The sequence below is a fragment of the Hoplias malabaricus genome, chromosome 8 (assembly GCF_029633855.1).
Source record: "Hoplias malabaricus isolate fHopMal1 chromosome 8, fHopMal1.hap1, whole genome shotgun sequence".
Taxonomy (NCBI): domain Eukaryota; kingdom Metazoa; phylum Chordata; class Actinopteri; order Characiformes; family Erythrinidae; genus Hoplias; species Hoplias malabaricus.
Window position 1 is genome coordinate 20,885,155 of NC_089807.1, and position 14,849 is coordinate 20,900,003.

Consider the following 14,849-nt stretch of genomic DNA (forward strand, 5'->3'; position numbering starts at 1 on the left):
CAAAGCCAGTCCTTGTGCTACAGTGATTTGAGATTGTTTTTTTTGCATTCATTGATTGCACCCCTAAGTAAATTCTTTTTCAGCTTTTCAAAACTGGTCTGAGATCAGCTCTCAGGAGTGCACTTCGCCCACACTAAGACTGGGACTGCTACCACGGCCCAGCTCCATTAAGCTCTGCATTGCACCAGCAGCAGGAAATGACTAAACCCTGACCGTGGGCTAAAAATAAGGCTCGTTGTTGAAGGAGAATAGGCCCAGGAAGGCAGCAGAGTACAGCAAATATTATTCCAATTTAACCACTGGCCTACCACATCCCTGAGATTGAAAAAAAGAAAAAGGAGAAGGGGATAAAGAGAGAAAAGGCCTTGGCTGCACAAACTATGCAAGAAAGAAAAGGAAAACAAGTAAAGAGACTGAAAACTACAGCTACTTTTCTCACTTGCACAGTTTTACAGCACAGGGGCTGAGACAAAGGCCTGAAAATGTCTGAAAAAGTGTCAATCCGATTATGTTCTCAAGCGAGAGTTGAAGCTTTTTTATGGGGTTTCTTCTCTGAGCTCTCAGAGGCTCACTTGGCTTTCCTATTGTGAAAAAAGAAAAAGAAAAGTTTTGCCGAGCTGTAATGTTGGCACGGGCCCCACATCATGGCCCTCCCTCTCCCCTCTTGCTCTCTGGCAGGCTGCAAGCTGCCTGGCACTGAGGAGAGCTGAGCTAAGAATGGAGCACTCCGCTGCCTCACGCAATGCGGTGTTCTGAAATTTCCTGCAGTAAAAGCCTGATTGGGAAGACACCCATTAAAAATGTGCGAGGAAAAAGTGCTCCAGGCACGACAGCCTGAGCAAGAAGGAGGGTGAAATTAAAAGGCAAATCAAAGCAGAAACGAAGAAAAGCAGAAACATGAAGCAAGTAAGCAAAGCCTGGGCAGTCCTGCAGCTCAACTGACCACTGGCTACTCTCCTTTCCCCTCTGGCTCTCAACTCCTCTTCCTGGTTCTTCTGCTCTCTCTCTCTCTCTCTCTCTGTCTGTCTCTCTCTCTCTCTCTCTCTCTCTCAAACCCTGTTTTCATTTAGGCTGTGGCTAGGCTCCCTCTTGCCGTGTTTCCCAAACCAAGAGCCATTTCCTGATTTACTCCCTCTTTTATATAATTATTCCAATCTTATGCTGCCTTTTTTTTCCTCCCCCTCTTCTGCACTGCTGAGTGTTTTCATTCTGCATTGTGGCCTCTTCAGGGCAGAGGCTCTCTGTGGCCTGGCACCACTCCACACATGTCAAAGTTCAACAGGGATTTTACACACAGAGAGAAAGAAATTGATACAATTGAGGAAATGTTCATTGAAAAATGCCAAGAAATTAGAGCATCTTTATTCTGATAACCTATAACTGTAGCTAATAACTGACTGATATGTTTTCTAATGAAAACTAGACATGGCATTACATCTGCATAATTGGAGAATCATTTACCTGGCTGCAGTAAATGTTACCACTTATTCATGTCATTGTTCTGACCTCTACCTTTACTGGAGATTCCTCTTCACACTTTGATTGATTGAATTTGAACACAGCTACCATACTGAACATTGTGGGCATCTGTTTACTGGCATAACAGATAACGTTTGAGAGTTCAGTGATACTGTGTTACCAAGTTTGAAAAGAGGAGGTGGCTGGCTTCACAAGTCTATGATGAAGCATGTGCTTGTCTCACCTGCCAGACTCGGTAGGATCTTTTTAAGTATTTTAATATGTTTCATGGTGGCATGCTGTTGCAACAGGTAGTGTCTCAGCCACATAGTCCCAGGGTCCTGGGGTTGTGGGTTCAAACCCCCTGACTTGACTGTCTAAGCAGAGATGGTATATAATGCTACAGCTACAGGATTTTTCCTTCGCCTTAGTCTTTAAGCTCATCAGCCATATAGCAAGCACACTGGCCATTTTTGGACACCACAACCCAGCAGGTATGATTTGGGAAGTGGACCATCCTCAGTGCTGCAGTAATCCTGATGCAAAGTGCTCCTGTATGGACAGTAATATAGAAAGAAGTACACACACACACCTCTACTAAGGCCATGTATTAATTTACCTTTTGTTATTCAATTTCTAAATAACATAAAAAATCAAACAAAAACTGTGCTCACAGCGTGTGAAAAAGTGTTGTCTTTTGATGTCTGCATTGTTTTCAACTGTTTTCCATTGTATAAACTGAAAAGAATAAAATGTTAAAAATCAAAAAGACTTTTAAAATCCTTTGGTCTTGGAACAAAAAAGAAAAGTCTTATAGGCTAGACAGACAATTACAGACCATATAATGGCTCCAAATTTAAATGACACCCAGCTGACATTGTGATTGGCCTTTTGGAATCCAGTCGCACAACAACTTTTCGAACAAGTCAAATGCATGGCAATGTGAAGCTGGGGGTACACTACTCTCCCTCTACTAGACTCCTAAGGCTATGGATTGAATGCAGGCTATTCTTTTGCCACTGTGTGAAGCTGGACGCTTCTGCTGAGAATAGAGGTTTTGCTCTACTCACTGCAGTCACATGGCTGATGTGCTGTTTACTGTTCACTTAGTGCTTCAAACAAAAGCTCATATTATTCTCATATGCAAAGCATTTTATAACCCTACTGAGCACAAACACACAGCCTAATCCACTGTCAAATCTAATTTTTCATGTGTCAGAGAAAAGCATGGATGTTGTAATTTAGATAATTCCGTCTAAAACTACATTTACCACAATAATCTTTCACTGACACGGTGAGAAAAAGAAGGCACAGCTTGAACCTCCAAACACATCACAGTACATTTTGTTTTTGTTACTTTGGCTCTGTACTCTGAAGATTAAGTAGATACCATAACGTTAAAGCATTTAAAAGCTTTTATTGGGGTGTGTTTACAGTATGATTGAGTTCAGTATTGAGTTACAGTATTTTGTTTTGTTATAATGGGGATGTTATAATGGGCTAAATGTTATAGTCAAATGCAGCATCAAAGGCTGCAGACCTTTTCTGAGAAACCGAAAGATCTGATTTTTTTCATTTTAATCCTGGAGGGAATTCTGCTGATATACTGGGGTCACTAGCAATGGGGCACAGTATGCAGACTTGCCAGACATGAGGGATTTTATCATCCACCAAATTGTCAGGCCTGGGAGATTGAATGACTACAGGTGGATGTATACCAAACCTCCCTAGCAGCTAATCTGATTGCTTTGCTTATGTTGTCAGTTGGTGGTCTCAACCAAATGAGCTTCTTCACACAAACAATAAGTCTTCTCCTTTTATTGACAGTCTAATTCCCATGCCTTATTCCTATTCCTTAAGCAGTTCCAATGAATTAGGATCTTGATTCCATGCATTATGAAGTTGATTGCAAACCTTAATTTTAATATGAACGGATACAAAGATGGGTTCTGTAATTTTGGTTGTGCGTTTATTAGGAAAAAGTACACACATGGATAGCATTTTATTTATGCTACCATGATTACTGTGCATTTAAATGTACAACTTTTGTTATTAAAAGATTGACTACTACCTTATGAAGTTTTGGAGAACATCTACTGTGTTTGGTACCTTTATAAACATTGCATACAGTGCCTTATGCAACTTATTTTCATCATCTATTGTGACAACCCTATAGAAGTCATAGGCTTTTATATTTCCAATATTTTGAAGAACTGCAAGTAAATGTACACACACATATATCATTACTTATTTTAAGTATCTAGTTATACAAAAGTTGGCTTAAAGTGAGTTTGGGTTAAGATGATTCCAAAGAGGCACTCACATTTATTTTAATATGTTTCATGGAGCCATGTTGTTGCGACAGGTAGTGTCATTGCCACACAATTCCAGAGTCCTGGGGTTGTGGGTTCAAACCCCACCAGACTTGTGCATAGACAGTGACCCAAATCTGCATAGGTTTTCTTTGGGTGCTCAGATTTCCTCCCACAGGCCAAAAACACATGGCAATATGTGTGAGTGAGTGTATGTGTGAAATGCCCTGTGATGGACTAGCTCCCTGTCCATGTGTTTATCCTTGCACCCAATGATTTGGCTCAGGACCCACTGCAACCCTGATCAGTATGAAGTGGTTTCAGAAGATGAATGAATGAATGAATGAATGAATAATGGGTTCAAGTTGTTTAGTCTGTTCAAGGTCTCTAACAAGAGTGAGAATTTTATTATAATATTAGACTTTAAAAACTGAACAACCGTTAAGACTAGGACTAATGCTATATATATATATATATATATATATATATATATATATATATCTCGTTTGGCCATGTGTTTGTGTAGACAATCTGCATCATGAACGCAACTGTTCACATTCTTGCCTATATGCTATTCTTGTAACTGGAGGTTTCCACTAGAGGGCAGGCCAGAGGAAGACATGGGAAATTGCGGACTTGGCCCTGGCACAGCCTTTCCTCAAACATTCCAGTGTTGTGATGCTGTTGGTCGCCTGCACTGCCCCTACAGTTTATGCATATACTACACCTTGCTTACATGTCACAGGATTATAACAAACGGACGCAGGATACGCAAGGCAGTGATGATGACTATGCGGACACGTAGTAAACAGCAAGTAATTCACTAGCCTAAGCATGGTGGGTGTAAAATCAGATAATTATTGAGGAAACAAACACAACTCAGTGAGAAGCGTCCAAAAACAACGAGGGCCAATAACCACAGAACAGTTTGAAATGCTCAGAATTGCAATATGCAATACAAATTGCAATAACAGTACAGATTAGCAACATTTTTCAGGGTTCAAGGCACCTAAACCCCAACTGCTCCCTGGATGCTCGGATGGCTGCCTGCCACTCCAGAAGTGTGTGCTCACCACTGCTAATGCACTAATGTTTGTGTGTGTGTGTGTGCAGTGCTGGGCAATATCTCAGTTAAGTACGATAATACTTAAGTAACCTTTTGGCAGTTGATCCACGTTTTTTCGTCTATTTTAAGTTAAAACACCAATAAAATTAGTCAAAGACTTTATACAAAAACTACTAGCGTTGTTGCACTAGAAGCAATTTTCATCAATATTGTAATATGATTTATTGCACCCTTAAAAAATGTGTGCATATACTCCCCTTTCCTGCAGTGTGAGTGCTGGTTATAGTTCTGTAGCTGGGAAACCAGGACAAAAAATATGTATATGTGTGTTTATTTCTTCTCGCTTTAGTTGTGAGGGTGTGGTTGTGGTAGTTGGCATGATGGGAAGGTTTCCTAATTAATCCTGCAACTGACAAGAGCTCACATGGAGTGAACACACACACACATACACACAAACCACAGTGAGGTTTGTGCTCTGGTTACATTTGAAATAGTTGACAGTCACGCCACAGTCTGGTCACTTATAATGAATGATTTTGGTCAAACAGTTTGGGAAGTTTTGAAATATGCTATGTTTATGTTCTTCAAGAAGAAATATCGCTTCACTGTGTAGAGACAAAAACAAATGCAAATATTGTGGTTGTATATGGTTTCTGCATTTATATATATATATATATATATATATATATATATATATATATATATATATATATATATATATATATATATATAGTTCTAGGGCAGGGGTCGGCAACCTTTACCACCCAAAGAGCCATTTGGACCCGTTTCACACAGTAAAGAAAACACTGGGAGCCACAAACCCTTTTGTGTATTAAGAGCGACAAAATATTTTAGATGTTATAAGATCGCTATAATCTTCATAGAATTACATTTTGAAAATGAACGAACTAAAATAAAATACATTTTAATTGAATACTCAGTAATTATTTTCAAAAGCTGAGTTGCATCAGAGGGATCAAAGAGCCGCATGTCTAGGGACTTAATTTAAAGTGCCATGCTTTTGGTAAAAGTAACACAAAGATGGTTACGGGAGAGTCTAAAATGGGGGGATGGGACAGTGCGTAGGACCCCACACACTAGACACTAGTTTGTATTTTGGCAAATCCAGATGCCTGAATTGAAGTCCATTCATTCATTCATTCATTACCTGTAATCGCTTATCCAATTCAGGGTCACGGTGGGTCCAGAGCCTACCTGGAATCATTGGGCGCAAGGCGGGAATACAACCTGGAGGGGGCGCCAGTCCTTCACAGGGCAACACAGACACGACACACATTCACTCACACCTACGAACACTTTTGAGTCGCCAATCCACCTACCAACGTATGTTTTTGGACTGTGGGAGGAAACCCATGCGGACACGGGGAGAACACACCAACTACAGACAGTCACCTGGAGCGAGAATCGAACCCACAACCACCAGGTCCCTGGAGCTGTGTGACTGTGAATTGAAGTTGTAGATTGATATTATTGTGGGTTTAGGTTATGGCTAGGTGAGGGCTTTGGGTGCACTGTAAGTTAGAGATTGTTACAGAGTATTTTGAGATTAATGCCAAAATGAGACAAACAACTCTCAGACATTGGCTGACGCCATGAAAATCCCAAAACTATTTTACAGTACTGTGAAAAAGAGCTTAGTTATAGGTAGTGTGGGAAAGGGTATTTTTATATAGTGGAAGGAAATATCTGACCATAACAAATAGCAAGAAATTGAACACTAATATTAACCTATAGAAAATTCCAAAATTGTGAGGTTCCATATGGGGAATGTCTTTCAACATGTTGGAACATCATAGAAATACAAACAAAACATTCAGTTTTACAAGGAGTGTCCTTCATTTTCTTTAGACTTATGAAACAAATGTGTTTGCAGGCAAACGATATTATAAAACGTTTGCGTGTGTGTGTGTGTGTGTGTGTGTGCGTGTGTGTGTGTGTGTGTGTGTGTGTGTGTGTGTGTGTGAGTGTTTGTGTTTGTTTGTGTCATTCTAATGGAGTGAAGCTAGACCACACAATGCAAACCATTCATTTTAAGGTGAAATCATGTTATAAAATAAGGGTAAGGGTTAGGGTTAAGGTAGTAGAATGGGCATCTATGTAATGGCCCCACAAGGCATGCAAATAAGTGTGTGTGTGTGTGTGTGTGTGTGTCCAACTATGATCTGAGTCACAGCTTATAATGCCAAGTTCTGACTGGGAAACATTAATAGATCCCAAGTTGTTAGCTATTAGCATTGATCATTTCTGCAAGCTAACTCCATTCATCCAGGCCAAGCCTCAGAGTGAAGCCTTCCACTCCACCATGGTTTCAGTCAAATGGCTGTATTGACTGTACTTTTCATGTTATTATTTCAGAATGAAATATCATTAATATTCAAGGAGGAAAAATTTAACAAATCCTTAACTGGGAATAAGATCAACATTTTGTGGAAGTGTTAGTGCACATTTTCTAATAATTTGTATTATTGGATTAAACACATAATTCAGAGTAACTTTACTAATTTTACTAGAAGTAACAAGTAAAAGAAGAAGCTCAGCAGAACCGATGTCCAAAACATCACATTGTTGGCTGGGGGCTAATAAGATAAATTTTGGAGTAGATGTTTGTGTTTTGGGTGATTTACATCCGTTTGGATTTAGCTGTTTTTTATGGTACTTGTTAATTTAGATTTCACACATCTCCTCTTGTGTCTTGCTTTAAAAGAATGGTTAAAATTTCACCCACCTCTGCAAACTCTTGGGAGATACCCTTTACAATTCCATCAAAATGAATGAACTGAATGTTTGTCAGGGACACCTGGGCCTGTGCACATTTATTAAGCATTGACTGGACAAGTTGACATTTAGGGAAGGGGGTTAGTGAAGGTATGCCAGGTCTCCACAGTGCCACCCTGAGGCAGAACAGTGTTTCTGCTGAAGGCAGGAGCGTGCCATTTTGGCTAAAATAAAATCACGCACAAATAATGCAGTTTTCTGACTTTTTCTGAAAACAAAAATATTTAGGGAAAATCTTTTTTTTCCATTTTATCTGAAGAGCAGATGAAAACAGAATATTTCTTACTAGAGCATTTAGCCACTTTAATGTGCAGTCAATGCTATTTTCACATTTACCTTAGAAAAGTATTGCCTATAAAGCAGAATACACTGAAGCAGTGGCACACAAACCAATACAAAGCATCAGTCTGTGGTATGAAGCCCTCATCAGAGCTGCTGAATGTCTAACTGCATTTCTGGGAGTAATGGAGCCCAACCCAGTACTGTTGTAATAAACTGGAGTGTCATTTGTGATCCAAAACTAACAAACCTCAAAATGCTGTTGCGGCTGAATGCAGTAAAGTCCTCACAGCAATGTTCCAGAATATAGTAAAATTTTCCCAGAGCAAAAAAGAACACACTCCCTGCTGATTCCCATGATTTCAGAAGAAGGTAAGTGTAAACATGTTTTCAGACATGTAGTGTACTTTAGCTTAAACAGAAATCCCTATCTACCCAAAAAGGTCACATTATGTCTGTTGAGCTTAAGAACATGAATTAAAGAGAATATACACTAATTTGTGTTTTAGTTTTAGAAAGCTGTAAGAAAACGATGTAATATATATTACAATTAGGCCATAGTAAGTTAAATAATTGTGTTGAAAAGATACCACTGTCATCTCTCTGTCACAATCTCTGCCAAATGCAAATTATTAGTTCCTGTGTCTTAAAGTATTTTCTATTTGTTTTTTTAAATCATACTGCCTCTTTTCATTTGGCCTCTCTGGAAGGTAAACAGTAACTGAAATATGAGAGGGAGAAAGCTACGTGTCTCTCTCTCTAAGTGGAAGTGTTTTTTTCATTAGTGGTGTTTATTAGATCCTGGACGAGCAGCTAAACTCAGAACATAAAATGAATCACAGTTTGTTGCACAAATATTTCCATTCAGGAAGAAAAGGCTTCAAGATGTGAAGAGCTATGAAAAGCAATACATGTGTGGGTGATGTGCGAATATGGTAAATGTGTGTGTGTGTGCGTGTGGTGGAAGGTAGGGTTCCATACAGGACCAAAAATCTGACAAGCACTTCACTCATTCGTTCCCCAACACACTCATTCAATTACTCATTAACTCATTCACATGTTTAGCAGGCTAACATTTTAGATGAAAATCACTTTATGAACATGCCGTATTTCAATCACTCACACACACTCACTTATTCACCCACCAGCACACTTCTTCAATTACTCATTACCTCACTCATGTTTTGCAGACATTGTAAATGCCAAGCAGTTAGGGTCACTCATTCATTCATTCTTTGTGTGTAATCACTTATCCAGTTCAGATTACATTTTAAAATGCAAAACACTTTGTGAACTGACCTGTATTTTATTAGATCACACATTCACTCACTCAGTCACACACTAACACAATTACTTCCACTCATTTGTAATTTTATTCACTCACTGTGTCACTCATGTTTATCAGGCTAAAAACCTCCAATTACCCAAATTTGTGCCCAAATGGAAATTAGTGCTTTCCATCAGTGAAATGGAATATATATATATATAATACTTATGGTACTTAATGTACATATGACTCCATTGACCTGACATAGTACTGTATATTTGTGTGTTTGTGTGTGTGTGTGTGGGGGGGTGGGGTCTAGAGTGTGGATTGGCAGGTGAGCTAGTCTGTGTGGATTTGCCAAGCTGTTGTCTGGATACTTGTGGACCAGACATTGGTGGTGTCCCCTTTCTGCAGGACCCACACTCACATTTTTAGATATCCCTATACTACATATCCATGTACACTCACGCTTTCTCTCTCAGTATCACTTAGAAAGACTTAACCCTTAAATAAATACCCCAGGTTTTGCCAGGTCAAAATGCATATTAGAGATAAACCTAATGCAGTGGTTTCCCTGACAGGGATTAAGCCTAGAACTAAATTACATACTCCTTTCAGTGGAAACTCACATTTCAAACTGCTGTGTAGTCCAGGACAAGGCTTAATCCCTAGTCTGGGAAACCACCCCATCAGGTTCAAATCACATCATAGCTTCTCTGTAGGAATCTGCTCAGAAAAACATGCTACTATGTCACATGAATAAAATGTCTTTTCATGAACTGACAGCTGTCACGTTGATGAAACAGTGTGTATTAATGCGCAACCATTTAAATCACACAAATTCACAGCACCACCCCAACTGTGATGAGCACCACGGATGAGTGACATTCTTATAAACCACTGAAACTATTCAGTTCTTGTAGAGAGATGAAGCTGCATAAAGGAAAGAATTCTTAATGAAAACTGTTTATTTCTGTGACCTCCTTCAAGAGCACACACACACACACACACACACACACACACAGGTCACCCTTCAGTTCAGGCCAGAGGGGAGTTGGGTTACATTCCTTCCATCAGGGCTGAGAGGCTGCCAGCCAGGTCACTCCCAGTTCACTTCTAAGAAGATTCCTCTCCCTCCCTCTTTCCCTCCTTCTTTGCATCTGTCCCCTATCGTTCCATCTTTTTCCTATCTTTTTGCCTCTATCTCTGTCTTTATGTCATACATTTCTATAGTTTTATTCTCTTTCCCTCCCATTTCTCTGTTTCACTGTCTGAGTTATGAGTTCTGTGATAAGTGATGTCAAGAAAGTAGTTTGTGTGTGTGTGTGTGTGTGTTGATCTACTGGGTGAATGGATCTCACAGGTGTGTAACATGTATAAGCCCCCTCTTGCATGTACTGGTACTGGTGTGTGTGTGTGTGTGTGTGTGTGTGTGTGTGTGTGTGTGTGTGTGTGTGTGTGTGTGTGTCTGTGTGTTTGGATGCTGTGGTTAGGTTCTGGCTCTCAAAGGCAGAACCTCCACCCAGTGCAGTTTGGGTCTGAGTCAGAATGCCTCTGATTATTGGAAATTCCCAGAATTTCTTGGGCAGCCTAGCCACAGCATTCTGGGGGTCCACAGAGTTCAGCCAGTCCCCATGAGTCCCCTTTCCAAGACTGGGAATAGGAGAATCAACTGACCCTGCCCAGCCACACACACACACATACACACACACACACAAACAGAATGTCTTCTCATAGCAGCAGTGAGGGGGACAGTTTCCATTCTTGACACTCCATTTCTGTCACCCTGAAATATTCACAAGCCATGTTCAGTTCAGCTTCTACTGAACAATCCCAGATTCTGATGAATGAAAGTAAAAATACTAAAAAGTAGGAAAACATTAGAGTTAATATAATTTCAGCATTCAGGCATGTGAAGAGAAAATATAAAAACAAATGCAGAAAAAAGAAATACACCTCACTGCTACAAAAAGGCAAAATGAAACTGAGTGGGGCAGACAATTAAAGACAATTAAAGACAATTAAAACCGCAAAAGAGCTGTAGACTCTACCTTCACTCCCTTTTTCCCTTTTCTATTTATTAATGGTAACCCTATGTAAATCTTACTGTTAAAATACATGGCTTCTGTTTCATTATATAACAATCTCATGATGTACTAACTTCTATGATTGGCTGTTAAAGCATAATAAAACATAATATTAACAACTAAATGATAAACTATTGGATAGCATTTATCAATATGGATAAGTTAACAGTAGGGATGTGCAGTTACCATATTTTTCATACCATCATACTATCTGAAAATATTATCGTGGTAAACGGTATTACTGTGGAGAGGGGAGCACTGTCAGGCTCTGCTGAGCCCCATATCTGTGAGCACAAAGTCAAGACATTGGATTTCTGAGTGTTTGCACTGTGAAGTTTAGCTCAGCACAGCCTGACAGTGGATACCAACACAGGTGATGATGATTAAAAACCATTTTCTGAGAGAGCAAATTTCAGCAACTTGTGCTAGAGGGACAGCATCCATCCATCCATTATCTGTAACTGCTTGTCCAATTTAGGGTCGCGGGGGGTCCAGAGCCTACCTGGAATCATCGGGCGCAAGGCGGGAATACACCCTGGAGGGGACTAGAGGGACAGCACAAGTTCGAAAATAAGCAAAATAAATATCTGAACAATTGCAAAAGGGTTGACAGGCTTTACAGCGAATTCCAGTTCAAATCACATATATTTTAAGGATAAAGCCTCACACCTGTGAGCACAAAGTCCACTGAAGGGTCTTCCTTTCTCGCTCTTTTAACCCAAACCCAACGCTAAACTAACAACTGTGCTGGGCTACTGGGCTTGTGTTTTTCCCGGCTTGTTTTCAGAGTGTGACATCACCAGTGAGTGAGCTCCCAGTGCGCCTCCCTCCATATGGCTCACTTAAATGCACGTGCATGAATTCTGGCCTGGTACTTAAAGACAGAACATAAATGTGACACTCCACACACATCATAATTCTGAATTAACGCCCTCATATTCAGATACCATTCACATTTTTAAATACAGCGATATATTACAGTTATACCACTCAGCAATTAGCAGTATCTATAATCTTGTTAATTGTTTCTTCATATCATGTCATCATTGCCTTCACCAGGAAAAATCTCCATATATCAAAGAATCTTTATACCCCTAAAGTCTATACATCACTTAATAAGAACAGATGGATGGGCAAAAAGAGAAAAAAATAAGTCTTCTGGCTTGAAATGTGACACTGCATAGAAAATACATGCGTAGGCTTTATTTAAGGGGAAGTTACTACCACATCATTCATCTTGTTGCTCCACAGTCCATTAGGTCTGAACCTACTCCTACATTCTTCACATCTGTCCAACAGGAGTCCTCCCAACACAGATAAAGCATCCTGATAAAAGAGCAGCAGAACACATCAGTACCCTGAAAAACCAACACTAACCTACAGAACAATCTCCAAGCTCTAAGCACCAGGGACATAGCCAAGCGCAGACCAAGGCCCACCCAGTCAGATGGAGTTAAGGCCCTGTCTACACGGATCCTTTTATTTTTAAAAATGGAGGTTGTTGTTAGTGTTTTGGCCTCCCATCTACACTGTGATTTAGGTCACTGAAAACTGAGGTTTTCAAAAACACTCTCCAAGCTGGAAATTTTTGAAAATGCCTTTGTCACTGTTCTCGTGTGGACAAAAGAAAACTGATATTTTTGGAAACGCTGACATCACAAAGTGTGCCTGTCTCTGGCTGAAATGCAAATACCTTCTTACTCCCTGGATAGTGCATAAGTACACAAGTTATTTAACTAAAGTGTACATGCAGCTAGCACTAAATTTCAAATTCCCACATATGAATAAATATAATTAGAAATATATAATGCTCTATTAAGATCTAGATTCAGTCATTTCATGACTTACCTAGTGCACAGAGTATGAAGTGATTTGGATTAAGATGTGTGTGTTTCTCTCATGCGTAGTGGTGTTTTGATGCCTCTCTTTAAGAGGTACTATGAACCCCTAGTGGACAAGCACAACAGTTTTTGTATTTGTATGGAAGGGGATATTTTCACAGACATGGAGAGGAAAATCTCATTTTTTTAAATAAAAAAAACGGATCCATGTGGACAGGGCCTAATTCCCAGAGTGTAAGTGCACACACACACACACACACACAGACACACTCCTGCCTGTTCCGCAAACGCACATTCAAATCGGGTTCAGAGCTGAAGCGCCAGGGGTTTCCAACATGTAAATAGCATTGCTAAACGTCCCGTAAACTACAGAATCGTCCTGTATTTGGACACTAAAAGACGTTTTCCTTTGCTCCGGGGTCCTGGTGTTGTGGGTTCGAAACCCACTCTAGGTGACAGTCTGTGAGGAGTTTGGTGTGTTCTCCCTGTGTCCATGTTGGCTAGACAAATGTGTCCATAGGTGTGTGAGTGTGTGTCACCCTGTGAAGGACTGGTGCTCCCTCCAGGGTTTGTTCCAACCTTGTGCCCAGTTATACCGGATATGCTCCAGACCCACCGCAACCCTGAACTGGATAAGAGCTTACAGACATTGAATGAATGAATGAATAATGTTAGCATCGTGTCCTGGTGAAACTACATTTTATTCTTCCTCAACACGTCTGTTATGACAATAAAGCTAACTTTTAGAATCAAAGTAATTCTTTTTCATATAACAATTACATTAAAAAAATTATTATTAGCATAACATAAGAGTCCTAAATAAGCAAACTAGTCTGTGTAGTAAACAGAGGACATAACTAAAATTATGGCAGCAAACATTCATTTATTCATTCATTCTTTATCTGTAACCGCTTATCCAGTTCAGGGTCACGGTGAGTCCAGAGCCTACCACTGGGGGCAAGGTGGAAACACACACCCTGGAGAGGGTGCCCGTCCTTCACAGGGCAGCAGCAAAGATTTATTTAATATTATATAATTTCTAAAAATTATGTTAATATTAGTTAATATAATTAACATCAAATCATATGACATTTTTACTGGACATGTAAGTTCGGTGAGACTGTCTTTTATACCTCTTTGACCAATAAAAGTCAAATCACTTCCGATCTTATTGTAATATACAGTAATATAATATTTGCAAAATACATGGACAGACTGCTGATGCTGTTCAGAAAGGCTACCCTTGTGACTCCTTAATTCAATTTCAGAAATTTGTCAACCAAGAAATATGAGCAGGAGATGCTACATAATAATGATAATTGTAACGTATACAAAACCTTAAACTGATTAAGCAATGTCTTATTGTACTTTTGTTGCATTATTAACAGTTAGTATTTTTGAAATATTAGCAAGTGCACGCTAGCACTGTTCTTTTGAATAAGGAAAAATGAGGCCATCATGGAGCTATGCACATAGTGTAATGTTACCACAGCTGTTGTCATTTTCAAAGCCTGCAGTTCCAGTTTGAGATGGGGTTTTGCGACATCACCTGCTATATTTTGTGGGAAAGTAGAAAAGCAACCCAGGCGAGCTGAGTGGAGCCAATACCATGCAGTGGAAAAGCATCATTTGACCCCTGACCTTGGATGTCTGTGACGGATGGATCAAACCAGCAATCTCCTGATGATACGCACAAATGCTTAAACTGCCATGGCATTTGGAAGCTACTGAATTCTCTTTTTT